The sequence below is a fragment of the Triticum aestivum genome, chromosome 1A (assembly GCF_018294505.1).
Source record: "Triticum aestivum cultivar Chinese Spring chromosome 1A, IWGSC CS RefSeq v2.1, whole genome shotgun sequence".
Lineage (NCBI taxonomy): Eukaryota > Viridiplantae > Streptophyta > Magnoliopsida > Poales > Poaceae > Triticum > Triticum aestivum.
The window spans coordinates 195,137,102-195,156,680 of NC_057794.1; the positions used below are offsets into that span (position 1 = coordinate 195,137,102).

At 44.2% G+C, this 19,579-nt stretch overlaps 1 long non-coding RNA gene across 1 annotated transcript; it reads right to left on the minus strand.

The window, feature by feature from the left end:
• Window positions 1–14,305: 14,305 nt before the first annotated feature.
• LOC123111711 (uncharacterized) lies at window positions 14,306–16,845 on the minus strand. Its single transcript, XR_006454684.1, has 5 exons — window positions 16,632–16,845; window positions 16,481–16,542; window positions 16,030–16,089; window positions 15,225–15,408; window positions 14,306–15,141 (listed from the first exon to the last, which is right to left on the minus strand). It is a non-coding gene; the product is annotated as an uncharacterized lncRNA (long non-coding RNA).
• Between the last annotated feature and the right edge of the window lie 2,734 nt (window positions 16,846–19,579).

The window sequence follows — 19,579 nt, forward strand, 5'->3', positions numbered from 1 at the left end:
GAGCCAAAAGCCGCAAACGGTCCTTGGCCAGGTAAGGTGGCACCCATGGGGATACCGGGCGTGAGGCCGCAAAGTGATATGATGTGTTACATGTTAGATCAGTGTGACTTAGGATCGCATTCCTGACAGCTTTGGTATCAGAGCTTGACTGCCTATAGGATTACCAAGTCAAACTGGTCGAAGTCGAGTCTAGAAATGCTTTAGTTATATAAGGGAATTGATTGTGGAAGGGGACGTAAGGCTCTTTTTACTCCTTTACCTTATGTCCTTCTAATCCAAGTCACCCTCATCTTTTCTATGGGGTTAAGAAACTAGGCCTTCTCATCTATCTATCAGGATGACGAGTTACTATGATAGAGACTTATAGGCATGATTGATTCGAGTCTCAGTTCAGTTCCTAGTACTTCTGTGTGTTAATAGTTGGTCTCGGAACCTTGATGTTGGATGATGAGTGGTTAGGCCACCATTTAACAGGATGTCTCAAATATTTTTGAGCATTTACAGTCATTATGATGTCTGAGTCATCCCAGGTTTCCAAATAATCTGATGCGTTTGCAAATCTTTCCTCTCTGTTCCCGATGTCCTTTCAGGCCAGATTAACCACACTAATTGTTGAGTTGAGGTACTCCATTGCCTCGACATATATGTTGAAGCTATTATTATGACACCAGGGTATCTTAGAGAACCACCCAGTAATCTAGCTCTGATTTGTATTCCCAGTGGGATGATTCTGGTCGTCATTCTCAAAAGCATCCCGTGAGGCCATTTAATTAGAAGGTATTCCATCTTTGGGTTCTTTAACCCAAGATTCACTCTACTTACTTCGTGTTGATAGTGTTTGCTCGTACCTTTAGGATATTGATAAACTTTGTGATAGTCCTCAAGGTCCATGGTATATCATTCTTCCAATACCATGAACCATCATGACAAAAATTCTCCTGAACCAAAGGATCACAATGAGAGTGCTCTTGATGAGTTCTCCATTCTATATTATGACTCTGCCAGTTCTACCTTTCGCCATGGGTTATCCGGAAGAAATAAGTTGAGCTTGCTCGACCTACTAACTCATGCATCCACAACTCAGAAAGTTATATGTTCCTTTGAGTTGTCCCTCTTCACCTATATTCCGATCATCGTCTATCAATTGATAGTCGGAGTATTTGTGCATCAGTGTTCGTCGATGCCTATTATTCTTGTGGTCCGTTAAGCTATTCTATTCTGGAGTGACTAGGATAAACAAAGACTAGGAGAAACAAACTCTAGTACCTCATCCATTTCTAGGATTGGGTCGACATAGTTGTATTCCGCTGATCAAATTGCCAATCCAACTTTTGTTATGTTCTACCTTGGAGTGTTGCCCTCTTTATGTCAGGAATGTCATGAGAATTGCACCAACTCTTATGAATTCTTGATGAAGTGATACTTCTCGCCATCATCATTCATTTCTTGGCCTCTGTTTTTTTGTAACCGGAATGCCGACAAGTGAATCATGATGTGTGAAATAAATACTCCCAGCAACTCGGTTTCTCGGTAGTTATTGGACAATAATATCATTCTTAGCATGTTGTTTATAGAATCACCATTCTAGGATTGATCATGCTACATAGTCCATATTTCCCGGTGCACCCCTCGGTCAATGAGTTAGAGTCCTGTCAACCCCTCACTTTGTTGATCATATCGTCTTGCCCTGAAAAGCAAGATTGTTCTCAAGCTTAGTCACATATTGGTGGTTCATGATTTTCCGAATATCTTCTCGGAAGTGTCACCAGGTTGTTCCTTGGCTGTTATGCTCATCTCGTGATCAAGTTAGTTTCTTGTAAACCACCCCTTCTCCAAGAATCTGTGTTGGATACCCCTTAGCTGGTTGGTTTAGATAAACAACAACTTGGAGAGTTGGAAGATAAAAGATTTCCTAACCTAGTTCGTTCCGAAGGGATATCTTTGCATTTGTGTGTGTGTTGAAGTAAGATGCTATCTTCATCGAGTGGTCCTCGTGATCAGTTGTTGGACCTATTATCTTATCCAATCTTTGATTTGACTATGGTCTATCATCAAATCAAATCAGAACCAACAATGTTCGTAGTGTTGTCTTACTCGTGGGTGTTTTCCTCGAGCATACACCATTATATATTTTGGGTCTGACCAATGCTATCACTTTGTTCACATAGTTGTGGAACTCCGTCTTCATGGAAAACTCGATGATTTGTTGTTGATCCCATCAATAGCATGTTATCTTCTCCCTGATTCATGTTGAACATTAAGCTAGTGTTGGAAACTTGTGTAAGCATTTACTTCGTGTCCCTTTCATGAAGCATATGTTTGATGAAAGAAGTGACTTCCTCTAATTCATGTACATTTGGTGCAAGTTGCCGCCATGAATTTGAGAAAGCTTGTTTTTGTTTCCTACCGAACCATCCCAAGTCAGTCATGCATGTGCAAAGTATGCTATGGTTTGACAGGCTCGTTACCTCCATTCCATATGTATCTTCTAGTACACAAAGCGACTGATTGATTTGTTCAAGGATAAGAAGTTCAAATGCTATTGCCGAAGGGCCCAGACGGACATGCACAAGACTTCGTTATCTTCAATGATGGTTCCCCACCTGAACTCGGTAGTGTTTTGTTGTAAAACTACCATGTGGTCATGCTTGTCTGGGACATTGTGTTCACATGTGTGTAGCAGAACCAGCTCATGTTTTGGAGCTTGCTACCGCAGTCCATTTCCCGAGAATCTTGCAATGTCATCTCGTCGATTTGTGTTGCAACCTTTCCTTTTTCACACATGTTGTTTGGAATATCCTGTTACCAACCAGATCTGAATCTCAAGAAGATCTGATGGTTGGAACATTCCCAACATTTTCATTTTGTTCCCAGCTTGCACCGCCATTGTGCCAATTTCCCATGGGCTGCCCCTCTTAGTAATTGTTGTTCAGGATCATCTTCAAAAGTGGTCCCACCATGGGTCCCATCCATTTCCGATGATAAGCAAAGATCATCCATTGCATTGGCTTCAACAAGGTAGTCCGCATCATCCATTTAGTCTGAGTATGTCATTCTTTCAAAGTCCTTCGAACGACCGATTGTGATTTGCCTTAGGCTGCTATAGAGAGTTTCAATGGTCTTTTTACCAAAAGTAACTCTTTTTGCCACTTAAGGGTGTATTCTATGAGTAATCTTCCCTAATGTGTCCCGTTATGGAATCATGGCAATTGCTTCCTTGCTACTTTGAAACCTATGCATCGTCTTACTTAGGCATGGGATTCTTGCCTACCAAACTGAACGTTGTCATCTACCTCTTTCCATTGCTCCTGATGTGTGTTTTATGCCTCAACTCAAGAAATGTTCTTACCTCTCACTCCATGAGTTGATCTTGAATGCTCGACCTTTGAGGAGATCGTTTTCTATAGAGTTTCCTTCTGTTGTCGTTGTATTGGATGAAGATGTCGAAAGCATAGACGTCAAGATCAATTGGAGCAATGAATCAACATCTTCGAGAAGGCAGTTGGATCAAGAATATCGTGTTAGCTTTGTGTCCCCTATGTCTTCTTACCTCATGTCTTGAATCTTGGGACAAGATTCTTGTTTAGTGGGGGTGAGTTGTCATAGCCCTGGAATTCTACTTTGTAATAGGTGCATCAGTGAGTGGCATCCATGCATCATGTTTAAATTCCATTTAAATGTGAATTGGGGAAATTGGAAAGCCTCAAAGATCATTTCTAAAAATGTTCAACATTAAAAATTGCTTCAAATAGACACAAAAATGTTCCTGTTAAGCTATAAAAATATTGGCAAGAGGTAAAATTCAAACCAATATTTTTGGAGTCTCATGGATATTTATTTTGGGCCTTTGAAATTAAATAAATAATTATTTGACTTTTGGATTATATTCATTTTATATAGAATATATTTCAAAATGCCCTGAAATTATTTATGTGCATTTGGAAAAGTCCATAATGGCAACATACAAATATTCAGAATGTTTTGCCCTGCTTTGATTTAATTTTGAATTTGAATCAGTGGCAAAATGAATAAATAAAAAGAAAACAACACAAAAAATAAAATAGAGCAGAGACTTACCTGTGCAGCCCGCTTACCTGGTCGGCCCACTGGCCCGGTGCCAGTCATCCCTCTCCTCGGGACAGAAGGACGCCGCCTGATGTCTACTACACAACCTTCTTCTTGTAGACATTGTTGGGCCTCCAAGTACAGAGGTTTGTAGGACAGTAGCAAATTTCCCTCAAGTGGATGACCTAAGGTTTATCAATCCGTGGATGCGTAGGATGAAGATGGTCTCTCTCAAATAACCCTGCAACCAAATAACAAAGAGTCTCTTGTGTCCCCAATGCACCCAATACAATGGTAAATTGTATAGGTGCACTAGTTCAGCGAAGAGATGGTGATACAAGTGCAATATGGATGGTAGATATAGGTTTTTGTAATCTGAAAATATAAAAACAGCAGGGTAACAAGTGTTAAAAGTGAGCGTAAATGGTATTGCAATGCTAGGAAACAAGGCCTAGGGTGCATACTTTCACTAGTGGAAGTTCTCTCAACAATAATAACATAATTGGATCATATAAATATCCCTCAATATGCAACAAAGAGTCACAACAAAGTCACTAATAGTGGAGAACAAATGAAGAGATTATTGTAGGGTATGAAACCACCTCAAAGTTATTCTTTCTGATCGATCTAGTCAAGAGTCCATAGTAAAATAACACGAAGCTATTCTTTCCGTTCAATCTATCCTAGAGTTTGTAATAGAATAACACCTTAAGACACAAATCAACCAAAACCCTAATGTCACCTAGATACTCCAATGTCATCTCAAGTATCCGTGGGTATGATTATACGAAATGCATCACACAATCTCAGATTCATCTATTCAACCAACACAAAGAACTTCAAAGAGTGCCCCAAAGTTTCTACCGGAGAGTCAACACGAAAACGTGTGCCAATCCCTATGCATAAGTTCACGAGGTCACGAAACCTGCAAGTTGATCACCAAAACATACATCAAGTGGATCACGTGATATCCCATTGTCACCATAGATAAGCACATGCAAGACATACATCAAGTGTTCTCAAATCCTTAAAGACTCAATCCTATAAGATAACTTCAAAGGGAAAACTCAATCCATAACAAGAGAGTAGAGGGGGAGAAACATCGTAAGATCCAACTATAATAGCAATGCTCGCGACATATCAAGATCGTGCCGAATCAAGAACATGATAGAGAGAGAGAGATCAAACACATAGCTACTGGTACATACCCTCAGCCCTGAGGGTGAACTGCTCCCTCCTCATCATGGAGACCGTCGAGATGATGAAGATGGCCACCGGAGAGGGATTCCCCCCCTCCGGCAGGGTGCCGGAACGGGTTTAGATTGGTTTTCGGTGGCTACAGAGGCTTGCGGTGGCGGAAATCCTGATCTAGGTTATTTTCTGGAGGTTTCTGTATTTATAGGAATTTTTTGCGTCGGTCTCATGTCAAGGGTGTCTCCGAGTCCTCCACGAGGGTGGAGGGAGCACCCTACCCCCTGGGCTCACCCTCCTATCTCGTGGATGGCTCAGGACTCTTCTGGCCCAACTATTTTACTCCGGGGGCTTCTTTTGGTCCATAAAAAATCATCAAAAATTGGCACGTCAATTGGACTCCGTTTGGTATTCCTTTTTTTGTAAAACTCAAAAACAAGGAAAAAACAGAAACTAGCACTAGGCTCTAGGTTAATAGGTTAGTCCCAAAATCATATAAAATAGCATATAAATGCATATATACCATCCTAGATGGATAATATAATAGCATGGAACAATCAAAAATTATAGATACGTTGGAGACGTATCAAGCATCCCCAAGCTTAATACATGCTCGTCCTCGAGTAGGTAAATGATAAAAACAGAATTTTTGATGTGGAATGATACCTAACATATTTATCCATGTAATTTTCTTTATTGTGGCAAGAATATTCAGATCCAAAAGATTCAAGACAAAAGTTTAATATTGACATAAAAATAATAATACTTCAAGCATACTAACAAAGCAATCATGTCTTCTCAAAATAACATGGCTAAAGAAAGCTATCCCTACAAAATCATATAGTCTGGCTATGCTCTATCTTCATCACACAAAATATTTAAATCATGCACAAACCCAATGACAAGCCAAGCAATTGTTTCATACTTTTGATGCTCTCAATTTTTTTCAATCTTCACGCAATACATGAGCATGAGCCATGGACATAGCACTATAGGTGGAATAGAATGGTGGTTGTGGAGAAGACAAAAAGGAAAAGATAGTCTCACATCAACTAGGTGTATCAACGGGCTATGGAGATGCCCATCAATAGATATCAATGTGAGTGAGTAGGGATTGCCATGCAATGGATACACTAGAGCTATAAGTGTATGAAAGCTCAAAAAGAAACTAAGTGGGTGTGCAGCCAACTCGCTTGCTCACGAAGACCTAGGGCATTTTGAGGATCCAATCATTGGAATATACAAGCCAAATTCTATAATGAAAGATTCCCACTAGTATATGAAAGTGACAACATAAGAGACTTTCTATCATGAAGATCATGGTGCTACTTTGAAGCACAAGTGTGGTAAAAGGATAGTAGCATTGCCCCTTCTCTCTTTTTCTCTCATTTTTTTTGTTTTTTTTTTGTTTTTTGGGCCTTCTCTTTTTTATGGCCTCTTTTCTCTTTTTTTTTTTATTTTTCGTCGGGAGTCTCATCCCGACTTGTGGGGGAATCATAATCTCCATCATCCTTTCCTCACATGGGACAATGGTCTAATAATGATGACCATCACACTTTTATTTACTTTCAACTCAAGAATTACAACTTGATACTTAGAACAAAATATTCCCTGATTTGACCAACCATGCTCTGCTTTCAAGCTGGTCATATTTACTCTTAAAGCTTGTGGTATATGTTTCTAAGATGCCCCGATGAGTTGAACCTATGCCTTCCTTAATCAGGGTGAACCCGAAAGTTTTGACGGGTCATACTCCTCTAGTAATTCACCAGGTAGGTTTTCACACTCAAATTAGTTTTAATAGAGCAGTGAATGAATGGTCATGCATTAGAGAAGTGTAAGTCGACCTTGAACCTTGTGTTCATGCCCATGAACACAATGTAGATCTTATCATTAAAGCTTCTCTTCAATTAATTATTCCCTTGGTATAAGTTCATCTTATATCTCGGATCTGGCCTTTTGCAATCGTGGTTCCGACCATGTTCTCCTTTAAATACCATTTCTCGTGCAAGTTTAAACAGTTGTCTTCTGCAGAGCGATACCCCATTCCAACCTCAACTTTGATCTATCGTCGAGTATTACCCCCTAGAATCTCTAGATTATCACGGGACTGCATAACATCTTATGAGTTCTTCATCAACTATTATTTCTCACCGATTCCAATTTTTCATAGGTTCTGAGTTGTTAGTCGCTCAAGAACACCGATATGTGAATCGATTCTGCCTTCCGATTCGATAACTCTAAGTAATTTCCATGGCTTATAAGTTTAATAATTCTTCAAGTCATTCCTAGCCTGATCGGCTATATCATTATCGTGCTAACTTTTAACTGTGCTATCTGGTCCTTCTTCCCGGAGCACAATTTTTGACGATAAGCTAAGCTTACGTTGATCTTCCTCGTCATAGCATTTCGCCTTGAATGTCAAGCTTGATTTCGAGTTTGTGTTGTACCCGTGGTTCCAATAACCTTGTGCTTCATCATTCCTTTGACTTGTTGTCATCGCCAGTCGATTACATCTTCATGAAATCTCTCGACAAATTTGTCGTGATCATCATCAACATTCTGAGCTCTTCCAGGATATCAATCGACTCCATGATGAGAAATATGATCCTTGCCCCTTGATGATTGTGTTATCATCAACAACATTATTGCCTTCCCTCCAACACAAACTTGTTCATGTTATGGAGCTCCTTGCTATCCAGCTTATGTTATGTTCTACCTTGTAGTATTGTCGTCTTTTATGTCAAGAATGTAGCGAGAATTTCATCACCTAATAAGAATTCTTGATACAAGTTATACTTCTCGCCATCTCTGTTCATTCCTTGATCACCGTGTTGTATCTAACCGGAAAACTGACAATTGAACTATGACATCCAAATTCAAAACTTCTAGCAACCCTATTACTTTGAAGTTAATGGTCGACAGTTCATTCTTAGACTATTGGTAATTGTATCACCATTCTAACATTGATCGTGCTACCAAGCCCATATTTCGGGTGCATCTTTCAACCAATTTTTAAATATGTGTGTTTCCTCAAGTATACATCATTATATCATTTGATCTGCCAATTGTTATCTCCTTGTTCACATAATTGTGTAAATCCATCTTTTTGGAAATCTTGATGAGTTGTCGCTGAGTCCATCAGCCACCTCCTCATCCTCTCCTTAGTTTAATGATGAACTCTTGTTTCGGTACTCGCTCCCATAGTTCATTTCCTGAGAATCATACATTGTTGTATCGTCAATTTGTGTTGCACCTTTTCTTCTCCGGCATCCTAAGTCTAAGGTATCATGACACCAATTCGATTTGAACCTCGGTCAGATATGATGGTTGGAACATATTTTCCAAGAGTTGTAACATTGGTCTTTATATCACTCGGTAAGGTGATGTCATGCCTAGCACACCTGACCGGAGGACCTATTGTTATAGTTTCCTTTTTAGCAAGGCTAACCATTCTTCCCTGAGGAACTTGTAAGACTTATTCTATCAGTTGTTCCTGATGAATCCTTTGTGTATCCAAGTCCGACCTTTGCTTGATGACCATGTCAATGCTATCTCGAAGCATGTCCATGGTACTCCGATTTTCAACAAGAACATTTGAAGCCCAATGCTAAATGTTTCCTGCTCGATTATCCAAACACCGTTGTATGCGTAATATCATGAAAATTCTCTCCCCTACATAAAGAGTTTACTACATTATATCCTATCATGGATATCATGCTCTGCTTGTCCTTCCGAAGGATATACCCTTGAAATATGTGTTTAAACACATTTTCCTTTCCATTGTTCTATTTAATCTGATAATCATATTTTCCTTTCCAATTGTTGGGTTAACGTTTCTGGTGATCTATATGATCTAAGCCGTAATATTCTCCTGCTTATGTAAACACCTCGATGTACAATTCTGTCAGCAAGACCCTGTTACTATTGTTGATGACATTCTGATAGCCACCGATGGATGAGAACTTTGCCTATTGGTCCGCCTCGTTCAACGTGCAGGAACATGGTTCTCTTTGTCCCTCGTCCTTGGTACCAATGTTGTTGCCGACATAACTGACAGGCTATCCTCTGACATGCCTTGCTTACATGATCACGCAAGACGTCACCGTCCTTCCTACTTTTAACCAACATGGTGGGCCCATAACCCATAGTTCCACAGGATCAAAACCTAACTCTTCTGTACATTCCTGTCTTCCAAAAAATTTCCTCACGCTTGCCTTAGTATGTAATTCACAAGCCACCTTTTTGTGATCTGTTCTGCTATCAGATGCAATACTTATTCTTGATGCTCTGAACCCCTTTCACACTCTGTTTCAGACATCGAACGATTGTCCATCCGCTTGAAGCTTCTTATTGCACATTCTAGCCTTGCTCTCGATGACTTCCTTGAATTTCAACTCAAGAGATGCCTCGGTGCCACGTTTGCAAGATAGCCCTTAGGTACCTATCTTGTGTTGAGCCCCGTCCTTCCCTAGTCTTTCTCCCTTAGTCCACCCCTTAAATCTCAGGACGAGATTTCTTGTAGTGCAGGAGAATTGTGACGCCCGGATAATTAAGCTACAGTAATCCCCCATTAATGGTGCCATGTCATCACATTACTGTTGCTAATCCTCGCATGATCCAAAACATAATTCGATTCAAGTTCAAATTAAAGTCCAAAATTCAAATTTCTCAAACCTGCAAAATAAAATGTTCAAAGTGTGGCAAATATTTCATAACCAATTATGGTGTTGTCCGAACATTTCTGTAAAAGTATTTAAATGCTCTTTTCTGAATAAAACAGTGCCAAAATAGCAATATCTATCCCATTTATAATTAATACAAATCCAAATGAAATCATCTTGCCATCAAACCTTTTTCTGGCAGTGCTAAATATTGCATGTAATTTATCGAGCCAAGTCTCATATTTTACAAATGTGAATGCGTGGTCTAACAATTTGCAAAACAATGTAGAAATAAAAGAAACAGAGAAGAAACATAAGGGAACACCTAAACCTATTGGGCCACTTGGCAGCCATCCATGGCTCCTTGCCGTGGTGGCAGCCATCGGCCGGCTCTGCCCTCGCCTACAAGACCACGTTCGTCCGCCCCTCTAACCCTAGATCCCTATTTCTCCTTCTCCCTGCTCCCTCTCCTCAATCTGGAAGGACCCAAACCGCCGTTGCCATGGAGACCCTTGCCCGCATGGCCACCGTCGCCCCCTTGCCATTAGAGGCTATCCAGCGGAAGCGCCGTTGTCGACTACATCATCTTGGAGGAGTCGTTCAAGCTAGAGATCCCCGCGGTGCCCGATCCGTCCTCGTCCTCCCCATTCCCCGCCGCTGTGTCGCGTCTCCGTCTCCTCCCCGACCGGCCTCGTCGAGCCTCGCCGCCCCTATTCCCCTGCTCATGGGCAAGCTCACCCTCCCCTCCTTCATTCGCCTTTCTTCCACTCATCGTAAACGCCATAGGTCGCTGTCGGTGTCAAAACCGGCGGATCTCGGGTAGGGGGTCCCGAACTGTGCATCTAAGGCGGATGGTAACAGGAGGCCGAGGACACGATGTTTACCCAGGTTCGGGCCCTCTTCATGGAGGTAATACCCTACGTCCTGCTTGATTATTCTTGATAATATGAGTAGTACGAGAGTTGATCTACCATGAGATCAAAGAGGCTAAACCCTAGAAGCTAGCCTATGCTATGATTGTTCTTGGTCCTACGGACTAACCCCTCCGGTTTATATAGACACCGGAGGGGGCTAGGGTTACACAGAGTCGGTTACAAGGAAGGAGATCTATATATCCATATTGCCAAGCTTGCCAAGCTTGCCTTCCACGCCAAGGAGAGTCCCATCCGGACACGGGACGAAGTCTTCAATCTTGTATCTTCATAGTCCAACAGTCCGGCCAAAGGATATAATCCGGCTGTCCGGATACCCCCTAATCCAGGACTCCCTCAATAGCCCCTGAACCAGGCTTCAATGACGATGAGTCCGGCGTGCAGATTGTCTTCGGCATTGCAAGGCGGGTTCCTTCTCCGAATACTTCATAGAAGATTTTGAACACGAGGATTGTGTCCGACTCTGCAAAATAAGTTCCACATACAACCATAGAGAATAATATTTTCACAAATTTAATCTGCCGACGCATTCCGCAGTGTGACATCACACCCCAGCCAGGTCACCATTCAAATCGTTTTTCACAACCAACCTTAGTGTGTTTCGCGAGGCGGTTTCCTTGGCACGTCTGGTCAAAGCAGAGATCATGTCCCCTTATTACGGGATTCCCATCAATACGGACGTGGGTAACCGAACCACGCCATCAATTACTGTTCTTGGGGGATAAGCGAGTTTTACCAGGCTGGTGGGGGTACATAGTTTTGTCTGCCCTTATAAAGGTATAAGGGTTCACCTTTTTCTACCCACGCCTTCTTCCTCCTTGCTCATCCATTCTCGCGCACTCGAGCTCCAGCGCCCAAGTCCACATCCTTCTCCTCAACCCTCTCTAAACATGTCCGGAGCAGGAGGCAAGTGGATGGTCTCCAACATTGCGGAGGGAGACATCAAAAAGCTACGCAGGGCCGGATACTTAGCCGCGGATATTGCGCACCGGCTGCCAGCCACGGGGCAGATCGTCCCTACCCCGGAACCTTACGAAAGGGTGGTTTTCCTCACACACTTCATCCGCGGACTGGGGTTTCCCCTCCATAAATTCGTCCGCGGCCTTATGTTCTATTATGGGCTAGACTTCCATGATCTAGCTTTGCATTTCATCCTCAACATCTCGGTGTTCATCATCGTGTGCGAGGCTTTCCTTCGTGTCCCGCCCCACTTCGACCTGTGGCTGAAGACCTTCACTGTCAAACCGAAGGTATTAAGCAGCCAACAAGCGGAATGCAGCAGAGCCATGGTGGGCAAAATGCCCAATGTTACATGGCTCGAGGGCTCCTATGTGGAGACCATAAAGGGGTGGCAATCGGGGGGTTCTACATCACCGAGCCACGCAACACCAACTAGGTGGCAGCCCCCGAGTTTCAATCCGAAATCCCCACGCGGCTCACTTCCTGGAAGGAGAAGGGCCTGTCCTGGGGCTCGTCGGTGGAGCTGGACGAACTCCAGAAGTGTATCCGGAACATGATAGGCAAGAAACTCAAGCTTGTCAACATAGTCCAGGTCATGCTCTTCCGCCGGATCCTCCCGTGTCAACAACGGGCTTTCAACTTATGGGAGTTCGACCCGGCCCAGCACCAGACTCTACGCAAGCTCTTCAACACGATGCATAAGGACGCCTGGAAGGTGCTGTTCAAGGGCGCCAAGGTCCCCCCTCCCCTTACCGAGGACCGCGGGCTAAGCGCGACGCGCCCTGTGCATCCGGTAAGTTATGTACATCTCGTAGGGTATTTATTTTCCATAGTTTAACCATGTGCGGGGTCTGAGCTCACACGCCTTTGACAGGACTGGGTGGAGACATCGGAGCAGATTGACTGTCTGGCCCCTCTGCCCGAAGACCCTGCAGACGCTCTCCTAACGGAGATGCGGACTCTGGCTCCTTATGAGGTGTCGGAGAAGAAGATCAAGAAGAATGCCACGAGAACCCGAAATTGTTCCCGGCGTCAGGTGGTATCGGACTCATCGTCCGATAACTCCGAGACGCACTCCTCCGTGAAAACGAGGAGGAGGAAGATGACGGTTCTCCCCCTCAGCCGGGGGAGACAGGAAAAGGAAGGCCGCCCCAACCGGGGAGGCCGGAGGGTCCAAAAAGGGAAGGACTCTCCTTCCGGACTGTTCCACCACCGCCACCGACAGCGAAGAAGAGTGGTTACTCAGGGCCAAGCCCCTGGCAAAGTTGTAAGTATTCGGATACCAGAGTAACTCATAGCATACTTTTATTGCACTGCTTCTCCTAACGTCGAATATGATCATGCAGTCCGCCCCGAGCCTGCGTCGACGTATCCTCGTCGGATGGTTCCTTGGACTCGTCGGATATGAATAGTGAGTCACTTCCAACCGCCTCCTCTCCTCGCCCTACGGACAATGTCGAGGTATTGTCTCAAGGGGCATCGAACCGAGGGGAGGTAGTCCTGGAGGCGCCTCAAGGCGACCTTCTGGACTCCAGGCGCAAAGGGAGCAGGACTCCCAAGGGCTCCAAGTTCGGCCCTCAGCCGAACACTGCGCCGGAACCTCCGGTGGTTCCGGACTCCAGCAGGTGGCCCCCTGCCAAGAGGAGCAAGCCGCCTGTGCCGGTGACCTCTGTCTATCCAGAGACACCGGACAACCTGCTGGGAGCGCTTCACGGCACTTCCATCAACGAAGAGCACCGCACTGTTATGAGTGCAGTGATCAAGAAGGTTCAGCCACCAAGAGCGGACTGACTGAAGCATGTGCCAGCCTTCTAACAGGCTTTGAGGTAAGTATTTAAAATATAGGAAAATATTACCGCATAGACAGTAGCCCCTGATGCTCTGTTTGGTGTTCACAAAGAAAAGCCAAATAGAGGATCAAATAATATCTACAGGAGTCTAATACAAGTATGTCTATATGCGTATGCAGGCTTCACTGCTGACCTCGGCCGCACTGACTGCAGAGGTCGCTGCACTGAAGCAGAACGTCGAGCGGTCCGAGAACAAACTCGGCCTTGCCAAGAGGAAGCTCGAGGAGAACAAAGGTAAGTAATATCTTGTCTATATATATATACTAGACCATCCCTCGGTCGATCGACCAGGGTGAGGAATTACTTATTCTTCATCCTGGGTATTAAATAGACCTATATATGGAAATACATGTCACAAAGTAGTCAAGTGTATAGAATCACATGCACACCGAAGCATAAAGAGGGAGACGATTTGATAACCTACGACATCAACAGAATAAAAAGAATGCCATCGACATAAAGATAAATGTAAAAGGAAAAGCATTTATCTCTAATTTACCAGGAAACTAATAGTTGGATGCACTTAAAGAAGGCAATCTTAGGAACACTTCGGTTCAGAAAAGCAAGTCAGGAGCACAACTTAATTATCTCTACTCTCATATTTAACTCCGGCTCCAGCTTATCAGTTTAGAAAAGCAAGTCAGCACAACTCAATTACATGTACTCTCATATGTAATTCCAGGAACACATCAGTTTAGAAAAGTAATAGATATAATAGCATGGTTGAAGATGCCACTCATACTTGCAACTCGTAATTTCTGAGGCAACACAAATACATGAACAAACTAAAACATTGAGCAAGCTAATGAGTTAGAATAGAGAGGATAAAAGTGAATCACAAAAAGGTATCAATATGAGATAAATATGAGAAGCAAAACAGCAGTTGTGTCAAGGGTTTGATTAGTGGGTCAGCAGGTCTGTCACCCGGTCTGTGGTGCAGTGCAGGACCAAGAACAGGACCGTCACCTTCTTCATGATATTATATCAAACTAATAAAATAATAAGGATAGCTCAGGGCTGGAGAGACGTAGTCTAGAGCAAAGGAGGTGGATACATAGCTTTGTGCTGAGCATCACCAATGCACATACTAATGGCGCCGTCTCTGGAGCTAGCAGCAGATTATCAAATATTGGCACAACAAGCCGCAGTACCAGCCTTCGAGCTCCTCAGTGAAGAGAATCATACTGGATATTGTTCTTATCTTTCTAAAAAAGGTAAAAAACTGATTGAATTTAGTCTGATGTTTCTTCCAGTTTTAGTTATATTGTCACTGTGATCATGCAGATGCAATTCAAACCTTAGAAATATTCAGTAAACTACTGTACTGAAAATGAAGTAGCTGTCATCTTTTTAGTACCTAATTAAGAATCTCCAACCTTAGGTACATATCATGCCATCGATCAACATAGCAAAGATCAACCATGTCACTTGTAGAAATTATGCCAACACTGCAAAGAGTAGAGCTTTCTCCTCATATCCCTAAAGAAGTGAATAATAAGAAAATCAAACTTTCTGTAAAAAGCACACTGAGATAAGCAAATCAGAGGCAATATGCACCATACCCTGAGGAGCCAAGTGTCATTTGTGTGGATGAATAGAGCACAACAATTTTGTCCTAGTTGATTTGAACATTCAATAGCATAGCACCAGAGCAGCAAAAATATTAGTAATCAGTAGCACGGGTAAGAGGAGGGTGTGGTAATTATACTTGCAGAATGGGCATTGTGTCATTCGAAATTGCTAAAACTGCAAAAAGAGTAACAAATATAGAGATGTTACTACTCGATTTTTCAAGCGGTCAAACTTTGTAAACATTGGTCATCATACATCAAATATAACTATAATAGGGTAATGAGAAAGGAAAGGGTACACAGGTATATTTGTGCAGAATGGACATGGCATATTCACCTTTATTCTATTTTTATTTATTTTAAAGTGTTGCTATTCCGGTTTTGCTATTGCGTTAAAAAGTAAGCAAAGCTTATGGCTAGATTTGAATTCTCTGCTCATAAATATTGATTTTGTAGCTATTGCTCAATTAATTGACACAATGTGGCTACTCGCAAAAAGAATTATGTCCACAATGATTAGAACACATGCTTTGAAGAGGACCCTACCAACATGATACATCTATAAATAGCAAGACTACTTTGATAATCAAAAGGTAGGATTGTGCCTACATAAAACCCATCGGTTCTGAGGTATGTTTTTAACCCCATTTTTTCTGACAAAAGGTTGAGCACTTCATAAAGCTTCTACACTATCCGCAGTCATATAGTGAGCTATGTGAGTCAACAAATTACTACAGTGACATTATTATAATAGTAAAGCATATGTTATTTATTTAGCAGAAACAATATGTCATACCCTGCAGAAAAATGTAGTTTGTTTGGTGCATCTGCTGAAGGCTTGATATCATATATGCCACTGGAGGAGCAAAAGGACAAAGCATCAGCAGCTGCAATACGTAATACAAAAGAAAAGAGCACTCAATTTAATGACCATACAATAATACATATATACGATCTATATAAGAAACAAACCAACTTTAATCTGGAACACAAAAGGCCACTTAGTTTCAGATAAGATTCTCTTAACAAAATAACCCAACCGTAACATGCAACAGAAAATAGCACAACCTCATCTTTATATAAGACGTGGAAACAACCACTGCAGACCACGCATAGCTAACCCGAGGCTAATGTGAGGCGTAGAACATACGGCAACACACATGCATTTCATCGAGGAGCACACGCGCATTTCGTCAAACACCTCACAGACAAGCACCCATAGAGAAGTAGAGGAGCCGTGCACTAACCTCGACGGCAAGGACAGAACGACCCAAGCTCCTACACCAGAGACAAGACGAAGGCAAGGAAACTGCACACGAAGGGAAGAAACGGAAGAGGGCGAGATCAGCAAACCGAAGGAAGAATAGAAGGGAAGAACACGAGAAGAGCAGGAGGAACCTCAACCGTCAGCACCCATGGAGCAAAGCACGGCCATCGCAATAGCCCGCAGTGCAGCATGGTCGAAGGGGGCGAAGCGAGCCGGCGAGGAGAGGGCGCAGTAGTGCGGCAGGGAGGAAGACAGCAGACGGACGAAGCAAGCGGGCAGAAAGAGGCAACAGAAGAGGAAAGGGGAAACCGAAGAGAAAAGGATCCTCTGTCCACTATGATGGCACGTGCAAACCTTACACACCACCATCGAGACCCACGATACGAAGCTCGACATGCGGCCTGCGTGTGCCCATAGCCCGCCGTCAAAGAGAGCAGCGAACCTGCAGGCTACGTACCGGCGAATGCATGAGTCGCGCACGTCTCGCGTAGGGCCCACCATGCAGTGCACGCACGTCCACTGCCCCCCTGCGTGCGTAGGCCATAGCCACAGTAATGAGCTCAAGCTATCAGGAAGCCATTTTTCGAAGTTCACTACGCCGATGCACGGCAGACGACACTAATGAGCGGGACCTGAAGGGAATAGGGGCCATCAGTCAGACGGAGAAAGAGGCAGCAACGGTCACCGAAGACCTGCAGCAAAAGAAAGGCGGCGGTACAACGAGGGTCCCGACCAGGATGCACGCCCCTCTCTCCAAACGCGGGACGCGACGGAACGCACACGAAAAAAACACAACAGTAGACAGACGGGTGGGACCATAAGAAAGACAGGCCCACCTGCAGCGGCTCCATCCACCGAGCTAGAGAAGCGAACCGCAAATGCAACATCAATGACTCGAGGCAGGAAAACCGCACGACGCCCACGACGTATGCATGCGGCGCGTCAGGGGTGGTCGCCCGCGACCAAGAAACAACTGACCCAACAAATAGCACACAAGGCTGATCCCACAGGTCATCGCCCCAACGAATTCACCAGAAGGTAAAAACGAAGAATGAAATTTCCAACAAAGATCCAACGTCAACCAAGCCAAGAAAGATAAGTTTGACCATCATCCAACTGACGAAATCGACGCAAATCGAGGGACCTTCGTGGAGACGAGTTGCTAGCCTCATTATATGTTAAAATATAAGAAAGATGTGGTTGCAAAATGATAGGATCATCATGGATGTGCCAGGGGCCACGACCGAAGTGGCAACCCTGAAGCGAGCGCTGTCCGAGGCCGAAAACAAAGCGGCCAAGGAGCACACCGAGCAGGAAAAACAAGAGGCACGGGTGGGCGAGGTGCAGCAAGAGCTCCAGGCTCTCGTGAAGAAGCACGAGACTTTGGAGCTTGACTCGAAGATGCGAGAGTCCGATCTTGCCGCGGCCCTCGAGAGAACAAAGCATGCCAAGGCTGAAGCCCAAAAGGCCCTCCAGGAAATTGAGGCGATGAGGAAGATAGCAGCGGGTAAGGCGTTCATTATGCAAAGCAAGCATGTGAAAGTAAATTACTTGTTACTTACCCGAGTCCGGAGCTCTCCAGGAGCATTCACAGATTTGCCCCGCAGCGTGTCGGATGCCGCAAAGTACTACCAGGCCGAGGAGGGAAGCTCGACGGAGAAGTTTTTCTGGTCTCGGTATACTGGGACTGAACACCCGATGCCTGTGAGCGACCAGCTGAAGCAACCGGTCGAGCTGCACAAGGAGGCCGAACAGGCCATGAGGGGCCTTATAGTCCGGATGTGGCCTGGCAATTCCCTTCCCAACAGCTACTTTTGGCCTGGTGAGGCGGCTTGTGGATGCCTGCCCATGGCTGGAAGTCATAAAGCGGTCCGTTTGCATCGAAGGTGCATGCTGGGCTTTTGCCCGTGTGAAGCTGCACTGGGCCAAGATGGATGCCGAGAAGCTGGTGAAGGAGGGGCCTCTGCAGGGCAAGGAGCATCGCCACCCTGAAATGTATTATGAGGGTGTCCTGAAGGTGCCCGTCTTGTGGCGGACGAGTGTGCGAAGGATGTAACTTTTGAATGAACTTGCTCGTGTGATCCTGTATTATGAAAACTTGTTCATGTGCGCTATGCAACGCTTGTTTGAATTTAAAATATTACCTTCTGTGTGGCTGTTTATCAAATCTGAGAGATGGCCAACCGTCGGCTTCTGCCACCATGCCACGAGTGTTGGGGTGTTCAGGATATATCTGAGCACTCTTTTTCCCATTGTTGGGTCCTTCGAGGGAGGTGCTCCGCACAACGAACAAGGCAATCGGATTGTAATGCTTTATCACTCTAACTTAGCCATAGAAGTCTACAATTTTAAATTTTGGCGAAGCCCCTAGTATTCGGAAGGCCGAATTCGGGGCGCTATACACACCTAAGCCGGACAAAGCCAACTCCTCGCCCTAAGCGGCATAAGTCTTTAAGGACTTGAGACCTCCCGAATAGCGACCAGCTCTCGCCTTATCATGCCAGTCAGTTTTAGCTTTCTCTACTGAGGTGCTTGCCCAGATGAACCGGGGCACAATCGCAGTAGTTCTCCCAGTGCTACCTTAGCCTATATAGGGGAAAGTAAGGTACCAAAACATGGGAGCCGGGCAAACCAAACTATTGACCAAAGACATGATTCGGAGTTGATGAATATAATGCTATAAGTTCGGGGTGACCCACTGTCGAAAGTGGTCGGACTTCTCACGCCGTATTATGGGGTATGCTTAAGCCCCTGGCTTATTGGCCGTACCAGAGTGTACGGGTGCTGAATGTGATGAATGAAAATATATATAAAAAAGAATAGAGAATGCGGCAATAGTCTAGTGCTATGCATTGTTTATTCAAAAAGGTGCGTGGATGTAGAATGATACAAGTAGTGTGCTAAGCAAAAAAGTAGGACTATTTGACATGTCCCCTCCAAGGGCAAGCTGAGGAATGGTATTTAAAGTAGGTATTCACTCGTTATCAGAGACCACCTGGGAGTTCCATGGTGCGACGTAGCTTTCTGCCTCCTTGGTTGTTGTATCGTGTGTCCGGCAATTGTACTGCCGGACGGGGTT